Source organism: Chlorocebus sabaeus, chromosome 10 (genome assembly GCF_047675955.1).
Source record: "Chlorocebus sabaeus isolate Y175 chromosome 10, mChlSab1.0.hap1, whole genome shotgun sequence".
NCBI lineage: Eukaryota > Metazoa > Chordata > Mammalia > Primates > Cercopithecidae > Chlorocebus > Chlorocebus sabaeus.
In genome coordinates, this window is record NC_132913.1 from 28146122 (window position 1) to 28158511 (window position 12390).

Here is a 12390-nt window from a genome sequence, read left to right on the forward strand (position 1 = left end):
TCTCGACTCATTGAAACCTCTGCCTCCCAGGCTCAAGCAGTTCTCATGTCTCAGCTATCTGAATAGCTGTGATTACAGACATGTGCTACCATAGCCAGTTAATTTTTGTATTTTTGATAGAGACAGAGTTTCTCCATGTTGGCCAGGATGGTCTCGAACTCCTGGCCTCAAGTGATCCACTCTCCTTGGCCTCCTAAAGTTCTGGGATTACAGATGTTAGCCACCGGGTCCAGTCATTCTTAAACATTTATAAATACCAATTTACACAGTCCTCACAAAGCCTGATGAGGTGGGTGATGTCACCCCCATTTTACATAGGAAGAAACAGAGACACAGAGAAATTATATAATTACCATGCCAAAGTCACACAGCTAGTAAGTGGAGGAGAAGCAATTTGACCCACAATGGTAGCTAGTGTTAGCAAAGATTTGGAGAATGAGGAACTTTCACAAAGGGTTGATGGTAGTGTGTATTTCTACAACTATTATGGAGATATATTTGGCTATAATAGACTTAAACATGTGTAAATGAAGATGCACATACTCTCGAATATGTAGTTCAACTTGTTTACATTTTCATATGTAGACATCATAAGGCCATTTACTACAACATAGTTTGATATAGCAAACCTTAACGGCCACAAACAGAGGAATGGCAAACTGTAATCTTTTTATAGAGGATAATGTTATAGAGCAGTTAAATCTCAAAATCATATTTATGAGAAAAAAAACAAAACAAAACAAAACCTAGTTTCAGATGGGTTACATAATGTACCTAACTTGTGTACATATAAAAGCACAGTGTTAAATGTTTAAAAACACAAACTGTAAGGATAGAACAGATACACCAGGCTCACAAAAGAGGCTGACTCTGGGGATGGAGAAATGCATACACAGAGGGCTTCAAAGTTATCTAATGTTTTATTACTTTCAGAAAATAATTTAAATCATGCATGACATATTCTAAATATTTAAAAATATTGGCTGTTGAATACACTATTCCCACTATTTCCAAACATATTTGAGTTTATAAAATGAAAAGTGATTAAAAGCACATCTGTTTTCTTTGAACAATGACCTTTACATTGACTATCTTATTAAAACTGCTCACAATCTTTTCAAGTTCTTGTATCCTTTATAGTCATTTTATGTTGAGAAAACACTTGTTTGATAAATATTTACTGAATCATGCTTGACTAAAATAAAATGAACAAATAAAATAAACTAGTTTACCAAAGATCAAAAATCAAAGTGTAAATTTTCAAATGATTTTCTATTCAAACTCTTAATCTAGATATCTTCTTCAAGCGCCTCTGCTTTTAAGATCTCTGTTGACTTATTAGATTACTATTTTCCCTTTGAGAAAATGAAGTTGTAATGAATAGTCCAATATGTTATTTCATAAACCAGTGGGAAATCATGAAGATAGAATTTTAGAATCCCTTCTTATAATGGTTTTTACTTTAATTAAATGAAACCTTGCAAAAAAGTATTTGGAGATAAAATAAATGAAGAATTTTCTAGTTTGTTTCCATCTTGACATAGGTATATTAACTTCTTTTAGGGCAACTCCATTTAGAATGAATATAAATAATATGTGAAGTAACCATCCATTTTTACTGTTTTCTAACAATTCTTCCAGTATACTAGCTTCTGTCTCATAAATGACTGAATTTAACAGCTCAAACCAGCATATTATCCTCTTAATAGAGAAGTGGCCTGAAATCTTCCTCCTTTAGCACATTATAAGAGATGAGATATGTACAAAATAAAGGAGGTTACAATTTATACTTTGTATAAGTGATGAATTTCATTTTTATAAATCTAGTGCATTACAAGAAGCTTTTAGAAAATACTCAGAAGACTGTTATCTTCTGTGTACAATTGTCTTCTTTGTTTTTCTTTTAGTCTCACTACAGATTTGCAGAATGGTTTTTATCAGACAGACTATGAAAGCCGAAGATGAGTTGTCTAAGAAAAAGAGTTCTTCTTCAGATCCTTTTAGGGTAAATTGCTATTACAACCATACAACCAGCAATTCGTGTGAAATCCCCTGGTTCTTTACCATATATATAATATCATCAAACAAAAAGTGATATTACTGTCACAACGTTTTCTCTCCTGCTACTTCAGAGTTTTTACTGTATTTTCTGTTCCTACATTTAAGAATTTATTTGAACTTTTCCCTCCCATCATCAGATACATTTATTGTACACAGTAGCAACTTATGAAGTGGTAAATGGTATATTATTTATCTGGCCCAATATATATCATGACTTGCTTCTCTCCATTTCTTCATCTATAGCCATATTGGGAATGAATGATAGTTAAATATTTCTGAAGTATAATATATAGGTAGGCAGAGGAAATAGAATCTGTAGAATGAAGGCCGGGATGAACTTTCAAATATTATTCAAACTATACATATATAAGATGATGTCATCAGCTATCTTTCACATTTTTTTAAGAGCCAATTTTTGTTTCTCTCTTAGTAATCACTTTCTCAAGTATTTCTGGATTTTTAAAATATCTCTGCTTTGTATGTCAAGTTCGTGATTTGCTTTTTTAACTCACCAATTCTTTTAATTAACAAGTTGTAAGAATCTTCCTTCGGGGTGTGTGTGAGGGATAGAGAGTGAGAGAGAAGAACATTCATTCAGGTAAGAGGTGGAACAACAACAAAACCTGCATTTCTAGGATATAGTCCAGTGTCTTTTACTAGATTTAAATATTTTTGATTGCATAAAAGAATAAATGATAATTATAAAAATCAATGAATGAATAACAAGCCTAGAAGATCTTAAATATGATGAAAATGATTATGCGAGGAAGAAGAAATATGCAAAGAAATGAATCAAAGGGGTAAGTGAGGGAAGCAGACGCACAGACAAAGAGGACTTGTTCAACAGAGGCCACCGTGGATGAAGATCATAGATGGGCGACTGGATGGAGGCGATATCTGAAATGTCTAAAGTTTAGAACATAGTATTGATTTCTACGAATTAATAAGAAAAAGCAGTAATCTTCATAGGAGAATGACCAAAGGAAATTAAGGTTAGTGAGTATATGGAGAGGTGCTCAAACTCATGAGAAATAAAACAAATGCAACAAAAGCAACAATATATCATGTTACTCCTATATATTAGGGAGAAAATGACAGAGTGGATAATTTTGAGAGCTGCCAAGGATGCGGGAACTTAGATAGTGTACTGTCGGTACAGATGTAGACTGTGCAACCACTCTGAAGAGGAACTGGTTCTACTTAGTCATTGTAAGTAGAAGCACATTCTGTGATTGTTACTGGTCCTAATGGAATTTTTATCCACATCTATAAGAATGCAGGTAAATGTATATGTATGGAATTATCATTTGTGCAGAAAGTTAGGAGTAACGAGTGTATTTACATGGCAAAATGGAAAAGCATAAAAGACACGTGCACACTCTATGACACTACCTAGTGATTAGAAGTCATAGAGTAGGTGTACAGTTCATAAAGACAGTGCTGACTAAAAACGGTAAATGACAGACTGTAATATGTATAATACCAATTACATAATTAAAAAGGTATGTATGTAAAACAACAACATAGATTTTATAAGAGAATATATGAACTACATTGAAATGATTTCCTCTAGAGACAGAGGTAAGGAAGAGGGGTAGACTTTAGAAATAAAAGTTAAGAAAGAAAGAGAAACCAAGGGAGGGCATGAGGAAAATAAAAAATCTCACATAGACCCAATGATAATACTGTGCCAGGAATTGAGGAGTGTAATCAACTCAACCCTTCCTGTATGATCTTCAAAAGAGAAAGAGAAAGAGAGGAAGAGAGGTCGTAAATATGAGAGTAATTGAAGAGAAGAGAAAGGACCCAACTACTTAGAGGAAGTTCTTACATTCAATAATCATTTGTTGCAAAATTTTCATATGCTTCATAAGGTATATAAAATATTTTGACTCAATCTCAGCTTTTATGAAAGTGGATGCAAGTGGTAACAAAAGTAAGGTCACAAAATGTTGACTATTCAAAGGCATCATAGGAGTGTGTGGACTCACAGCACAGACAAACGGCCTGGGTCTTTGCAGTATTGTGTAAATGCTCCTGCTTTGAGGTCAGTAAGAATAAAGTTCAAAACCTTTGCTCTAACATCTCTTAGCCACAATCTCTTACCCTGAGCAAATGAAGTAACCTTTCTGGGTCTTCATTTCCATAGATATAAAATGAGAGATTTAAGACTATCTGGTTTCTTGGAAGTAATAAATAAATAATCATATTTTAGGTGTTGGGTAAATGGTAGCTATTCACAATTATAATAATTAACTTGAAGAAATTATCTGTAGATAAGGGAGTTTTTAAGAGTGTAAAGGATTCAAATTTCCAGGGGGAATGTGGAAGATATTATTAAGTCATAGATGATAGTAAACGGAATATTTGAAGATGATGATTAAATGAAGAGATATATATGAAAGCGCTTTACACATTCTTAGCCATGCATATACTATCATTACTCATGATGAAAATGGCAATAATGTGCCTAAAGTCAAAATCCACAGTGAATGATGATGAAACATCATGTTGGAGAGGGAAAATGAACAAAAATGAAGAAAGCTCTGAATAGCAGACAGAAAGGTTTGAGGTTAATTTCATAGATAATAGAGAGAGAGTTTTAAAATCTGGATGGAAACTGATATGTAAATCTGTCATTCTTTAAAGAGAAATAAAAGAATGGATGATCGGATTTTACGTCCCCCACAGCTTCATTCCCCTGATGGCTTCACTCTTATCACTCACTACTCCCCAAGGCAGCAAATCTGCTTATCACTTTATTTTTCATCTTGACCTCTTTCTATTAATTTTCATTTTCCTGAATCCAGATTTTCCTCTCTTTGTCAGTAAAAATACTATGTTTTTTTCAGTTTCAATATCCTCCTCCTCAAAAACTGGAGAAACAAGAAGATAAAAACAAATTTGCTAGAGAGAAGACTGCCATCATCATTAAAACATATGTATCTCCTGGCCTGTGCTGTGGTGCAGATGCTACTTAATTGTAGAAAGAGATCTGAATCCAAGAAACACTGTGAAGAAAAAATTAAGACATGGAGAGAGAAGGCAGCAAGAAATTTGAAAAATCAAAGATAAGTTGAGGTTGTGAGCCCTGAAGACCAAAAACAATACTGCAGCTATGGACAGAATTACTGATAACTGAGGGAGAAGACAAAGGGTACTCTTAGCCAACTAATCTTGAGGTGACCTGATGATACCTGGGGAAGTAGAATTAGATAGTAAGAAAAATGATAGGCTGGGCAGGGAGGCTTACACCTGTAATCCCAGCACCTTGGGAAGCCAAGACAGGAGGATCACCTGAGGTCAGGAGTTTGAGACCAGCCTGGCCAACATGGTGAAACCCTGTCTCTACAAAAATACAAAATTTAGCTGGGCATGGTGGTGCATGCCTGTAAGCTACTCAGGAGGTTGAAGCACAAGAATCACTTGAACCTGGGAAGCAGAGGTTGTAGTGAGACAAGATCGTGCCACTGTACTCCAGCCTGGGTGACACAATGAGACTCCTCCGCAAAAAAAAAAAAAAAAAAAAAAAATTGTTATATCTGGAGATGTAAATGCCACAGTAATCATATCTGGGGTGATAAGGGAAGGTTCAGGGTGGAAAGGAGTTGTCCAAGGAAATACACATAGAGGCATGTGAAAATTAAGCTTTGGGTAGTGGACACAGTGTACCAAAACACAACCATTATACGTACGCATTTTTGTGCTTATATTCACAATCTCTTTCCTAGAAATGATTTTAATTAAAAAATAATATAATTTTAAAAACCTAAAAATGAAAAAAAAAATTAGAGAATACGAACTAAAAAAAACTAATGCGAAAATACAACCTGATTCAGTCTGAGATTAAAAAAACAAACAAACAAACAAACAAAAAAACCCTATAATGTTATTTGCAATGTTACTAGAAATATGCTTCAAATTTGCCATTGGGCTGCCGGATAAACAGGAATGGAGCCAGAAGAAAATGCAATCAAAACAGGAAATTTTCCCTGACCCCTTCACAGGACTTGGACTTGCGAAGTGGGTGGCTCCTTTACTCAGCCTGCAGCTCTCAACCCCTCGCAGGAAGGGGAGCACACAGGTGAGTGCTCGCAGGGGCCAGAAGGAATGCTTCTGGGTGCAGGCAGGAGCAGAACTCTGTGTGGCCCCTAGAGCCTCAGAAGGCATGTTACAGTGCGCTCTTTTACTTTGCTGTCCGTGGGTGGCTTGAGTGTTTAGTATCTCAGTGTGACAACCCCCTGTATCCCGAGCTCTTATTGGGTGTCAAGAAGAATCAGGTCGCACAAAGAATTGAAGATGGTAAATGCAGGGGATTTTATTGCTGATGAAAATGGCTCTCAGTGGGATGGAGAGCTGAAAAGGAGATGGACCAGAAAGGTGGTCTTCCTTGGGAGTTCAGCTGTCCCAGGCCAAATTGAAAAAAAAAAGTTTTTCAAATTATAGCCATGATTGTTCCATTCCTTTTTCCCCTTGAGTTTTCTTCCATAGCTCTCACATTTTTTTTTTTTTTTTTCTACACTCTTTCCTTTTCTGATTCTTTACAATCTGGCTTTTGTTGAATTGCAGAACTGATTCTGTTTCCTCTAAGTTCACTCCTAATATCTTATTAGTTAAATACAATGACAATTTATTTAACTAACACCTCTTCTGCAAGGTCCCGCCATCAAGCCATCCTTCTGAAGCCATCCCTCTGAAGTCAAGCTGCTTCTCACCAACCCCAAGCTGTTTTTTTCTTTTCTCTTCTTCTCTGCTGCTCTGCTGGCAGTGGAGCCTGGGATTTTTATGAGCACAGGGTGGGCCAGGGTGGTTCTGGAAAAGGCAACATTCAAGCAGGAAAACAGGGATGTAAAGTTCTCAATTTGGGCTGCGGGTCCAGGCTTGAGGGTGGGGCCCTCGCGGGGAACCTACCTGTTCTACCCAGTATTTCTCTGCCTCCTATCCACATCACAATCAGTAGCATATTTTAGGTGGTCCTAAAATAAATCAATACTTCAGAGAAGAGTGATTAATAATTGAATTACTATAATTATTACTAAATGGATTAAATTATTAATAAATGAATTAAAGAGGGAAAATGTAATTGAGTATTGAGATATATGAGAAAACTGAGATTTGAGATACATTAAATAAAAAATAAAAGTTATAAAAGTAGCATTTATGAAATATCATTTTAACTAATAAGATATTAGGAGTGAACTTAGAGAAAACAGAATCAGTTCTGCAATTCAGCAAAAGCCAGATTGTAAAGATTCAGAGAAGGAAAGAGTGTAGAAAAAAATAAATAAATAAATAAATAAAAAGATGAGAGAACTATGGAATAAAACTCAAGGGGAAAAAGGAATGGAACAATCGTGGCTGTAATTTGAAAAACTTTTTTTTATTTTTTCTTTTGAGACAGGGTTTCACTCTTGCTCAGGCTGTAGTACAGTGGCACAATGATGGCTCACTGCAGCCTCAATCTCCTGGGCTCAGCCAATGCTCCCGCCACAGTCACCTGAGTAGCTGGGACCACAGATGTGCACCACCATGACTGCCTAATTTTTCAATTATTTGTAGGTAGGGAGTATCCTTATGTCGACCAGGCTGTCTTGAACTCCTGGGCTCAAGCGATCCTCCTGTCTCAGCCCTCCAAAGTGTTGAGATTACAGGTGTGAGCCACCATGCCCAGCCAAAACACTGCTATCATCATTTTATTTTTCTGTTTAATGTCAACAGTGATAAGGACAGGTATTGCATTCAATAGAAAGAAAATATTTTAAAAGGGGAAATCAACGGATGATGGAAAAGAGAAAATGAGCAAGAAAAAGAAATTTGTATTTTTAAAGTCCAGTAGTAACTAGTCAGTTCAGTTTTATTGAACTCTGAAATTGCTTTTTTTTTTTTTTTTTTTGAGATGGAGTTTCACTCTGTAGACCAGGCTGGAGTGCAGTGGCGCCATCTCAGCTCACTGCAAGCTCTGCTTCTCGGGTTCAGACCATTCTCCTGCCTCAGCCTCCCGAGTAGCTGGGACCACAGGCACCCACCACCACGCCTGGCTTTTTTTTTTTTTTTGATTTTTATAGAGACGGGGTTTCACCATGTTAGCCAGGATGGTCTCAATCTCCTAACCTCGTGATCCGCCCGCCTCGGCCTACCAAAGTGCTGGGATTATAAGCGTGAGCTACCGTGCCCGGCCAACTTGCTGCTTTTCTAAAGGAAAAGGGGTGAACAAAACACAGAATAAAGTTTTGTGTTTTTTTTTTTTTTTTTTTTTTTTTTTTTTCCACATGCACAAAGTGCACTATACATTTCAGGAAGAGATTAATTACCAGAAGATTAAATTATCCACTTAAAAATGTTTCATTGTAACTTTAAAAGATGAAATACACTTTTGCTTTTCTATAAAATTATGAACAAAACCAGATGGAAAATATAGCAATCTTAACAGTGAGAAATCATACGGTACTGCCAGAGTTTTGTTGGGGCTCAGAAAACAGCATCACAAAGTGAAGGCCTAAGAAGCTACCTTGGAAGCAAAGTCTCTCCCGGACCCTCTCCTGCCTTCCTGTTTTTCATGCTTCATTCTCTCCTCAGGCAAGCCATAGTAACTAGAATCTCTCTTTCCCAGAGCGAGTCATAGAAACCAGCAGCCCCTTTCCCCAAAGCCAGCCATAAAGCCTAAAAATACTATTTTAACCTTCCCAGACTATGATGGTTAATATTGAGGGTCAACTTAATTGGATTGAAGGATGCAAAGTATTGTTCCTGGGTGTGTCTGTGAGGCTGCTGCCAAAGGAGATTAACATTCGAGTCAGTGGACTGGAAGAGGCAGACCCTCCTTCAATCTGGATGGGTACCATCTAATCAGTTGCCAGCACAGCTGGGATAAAAGCCACAGACTGAAGGCTGTACTATTGCCTTTCCTACTTTTGAGGTTTGGGGACTCAGACTAGTTTCCTGGCTCCTCAGCTTGCAGGCAGCCTTTTGTGGGACTTCACCTTATGACTGTGTGAGTCAATTCTCCTAATAAACCCCCCTCTATGTATTTATCTATCCTATTAGTTCTGTCCCTTTAGAGAACCCTGATGAAGACACCAACCTTTTTGTTTAGGAGCTGGCCATAAATAAATTGAAGATGCTCATTCCAGAGGTGGTCTGCCCCGTATCTTGGAGGAAGGAATGCTGCCCAGACAGGTTCTGAAGAATCGGAGCAGACAGGCTGTGCTGGATCCCCCCAGACATCTATTAGGATTAGATCATACCCTTTTTGTCCAATCATATTTCTACACACCTGTCCATACTTCATTAAGCCTAAGTGTAAAAAATGGATAGTTTTTCCTCGATCTTTGGGTCTTCATTCTGAAGGTTTCTATGTCACATAAAACTATCATCAGGTTCCCATCCAGGACTAAGTCCAGGGAACTCAACCTGGTTAGTGTAGGTCCTGGGGTTCCCCTGCTGAACCATCTGGCAGCTGAGCCATAGGAGAGATGTGGGCCAAAGCACTAGTATAGGAAACGGTGCCCTCGGTACTCAGGTGGAATGGGCACGCAAAACTACTGTCTCCCAGTTTAAGGACTGTGGGCTGACCAAGTTCCTCTTAGAATTGCAGACACTAATGAGCAATCTCAGGACCATCGATTTGTCCAACAATAAGATGGAGAACCTACTGCCTTTGCTGATACAGAAGTTCACTGAGCTGAAGAACCTATCCCTGAACAACATAAACTGCTCTGCCTAATGAGATTATGCAATCCTAAACAAATCTAGAGATGCTATGCCTAAACGGCAGTCACCTGAGAAAGTTGCCATCTACCTTTGGGCAACTCTCTACCCTCAAGACCCTGAGTCTCTCTGGGAACCACCTGGGAGCACTATCACCTAACTTTGTAGCCTAGGCCACCAGAGGTGGTGGACCTTTCCAGGAACCAGATTCAAAGTATACCTGACATAGTAGGAGAGCTGCAGGTCATCAAACTCATCCTCAACTGGAAGAAGATATCTCATGTCTCAGTAAAGATATCTTGCTGTCCTTTCATTAAAATTCTTTACCTAGAAGAGAACTGTCCTGAACTCAGCATGGTTTCACAGAGCATCTACAGTGATTCCCATATCTGTCTGCTTGCTATGGAAGGTGATCTTTATGAAATAAAGAAACTTCAAGAACTGGAAGGTTATGATAAGTACATGGAGAGGTTCATGGCCACCAAGAAGTTTGCATGAAGTTCTCCAGGTCTGTGGGAACTTTACAGGATACTGACTTGGAACCTGTTGGAGTGCGGCTGATTGAAAGGCTCCTGTTGTTGTGAAGGGGTATCTGCAATAAGAAGATGATACTCCAGGAGATTATGTTTTTACTCAATGATCATTTTTTTTTTTTTTTTTTTTTTTTCTTTTCAGGGATCTTCTCAACAAAGCTAAAAGAAAGGAAATCAGGAGACAGGAAAAGTTCTCCATTTGAGTCATGGGTATGACAGTGAGCAAGGTTGGTCTTCAAAATCATCATTAGTTTGGCATTAAGAAACCAGTACCTAGCTGCTATTTTTATGGTGAGGGAGTGCTGCCAGGTAACAGAATAACTCCACACCACAGCTTGAGATTTCATTTAGTTTCAATGTGTGAGCTTTCATAAAGTCAGTTGCCATTTCATTTTTATGTTAACACTTCATATTTTTATGAAATTCAAATAATTTGTGAGAAGATGGTATAGTTAATCTAAGGATTTATTATTTTATTCCAGTCCGTCAGTTCAATTGCAGTGCTTATACTTGGAATTTAGGATTTACATAAATATGGGACCGTTTGTCTTGATTAAAAGCACGCTTTGTCAGAGAAGCACCAGCACAACACTAAAAAATGTTCCCCAAGGCTGCAGTAGCAAACTCTTTACTATTTCAGGCGACTTATTGATAGAGGGCTCTGAGGAGCTAAAACTGTATGTGCAACACTTATAAGATAAAAGTCATTTTAATAATCAGTATTTTCTTGAAGATTTGTTAGAAATAATGTCTTCTTTCTGGTCATCTTTCCTCCTTTTTGTATTTATAACTCTACTAATCAAATTATCTGTCAATAAATAATTGCTATATTTTAAAACAATAAAACAAAAAACTATGATCAAATAAATTTGCTATGATTTTCTCTTGTTAACTGGTCTTTGTTATAGGACAGTCATCTATGACCCTTACAATGTGGAGGAAAGCGAACACCTCCTTTCTGCCCCTGCAGTTCTATTCTGAGCTGAGGGCAGAGGGGTCAATTCCATTAGGTGAGTTATCTCTGTCTCTGGTCACCTGTATTTGAATGTTGAATTACTCTAACATTAAACGTAAGTTGTTATTTATTTCATATGGTATATAAGCGCTCTAAGACACTCAATCATTTTGTTATCTGTATCCAAAACAAACATCTGGAGCCAATTCTCCTGTGAAATATGATCACAAATGTGTCTGAGGTCAATATTTGATCTATTGCTTTTTCATCTGAAACACACAGAGGAACGAAATGACTATTAGCGTCACAACAAATTGCTGTTTTTCAGCCTCTCAAGCCGATTACTTTGTGTGAGAATATTGAAGAAGAAAGTGTAGAATAAACATCTGCTAAACTTATGTTCTGGGACTCAAATTTTAATGGTCATAAGAAAACTACTACAGAAATAATCACAAAACAAAACAAAATTTAAAGTGAAAGATTAAAATAATGTAATAATATCTGAAAAAATATATTTATTTATTAACTGTATATTATTTTCCCAGAAGTGGACTGGATATTATTTAAAACACACGAGAAAAGTCTATGACCTGAATTCTAACTTCAAGGTTTGTATTATTTTATTGTAAAGATAAGAAATAAGAAGATATCTAGGAATATAAAACAGCCGATTAAAAATGTGATCAGAGGCCGGGCGCGGTGGCTCAAGCCTGTAATCCCAGCACTTTGGGAGGCCGAGACGGGCGGATCACGAGGTCAGGAGATCAAGACCATCCTGGCTAACCCGGTGAAACCCCGTCTCTAGTTAAAAAAATACAAAAAAATAGCCGGGCGAGGTGGCGAGCGTCTGTAGTCCCAGCTACTCGGGAGGCTGAGGCAGGAGAATGGCGTAAACCCGGGAGGCGGAGCTTGCAGTGAGCCGAGATTGCGCCACTGCACTCCAGCCTGGGCGACAGAGCGAGACTCCGTCTCAAAAAAAAAAAAAAAAAAAAAAAACTGTGATCAGATATATTCAAGAACAATATATTCCAGATATAGAAAGAAAAAATAAATGGAAAGTAAGGCTATCTGGAAGAAGACTTGATTTATGAAAAAAGACTTCAGTGAGTACGTCTCAAAGAATATCCAGGATTT

The 12390-nt window shown here is 37.4% G+C and overlaps 1 protein-coding gene and 1 pseudogene across 1 annotated transcript in view; one reads left to right on the forward strand and one right to left on the reverse strand.

Annotated features, from left to right (window-relative positions):
* The window catches only part of LRP1B (LDL receptor related protein 1B), a 1897925-nt gene that overhangs the window by 654265 nt on the left and 1231270 nt on the right, over positions 1-12390 (reverse strand). The window lies entirely within an intron of this gene.
* On the forward strand, positions 5948-10266 carry LOC140712700 (leucine-rich repeat-containing protein 57 pseudogene; annotated as a pseudogene).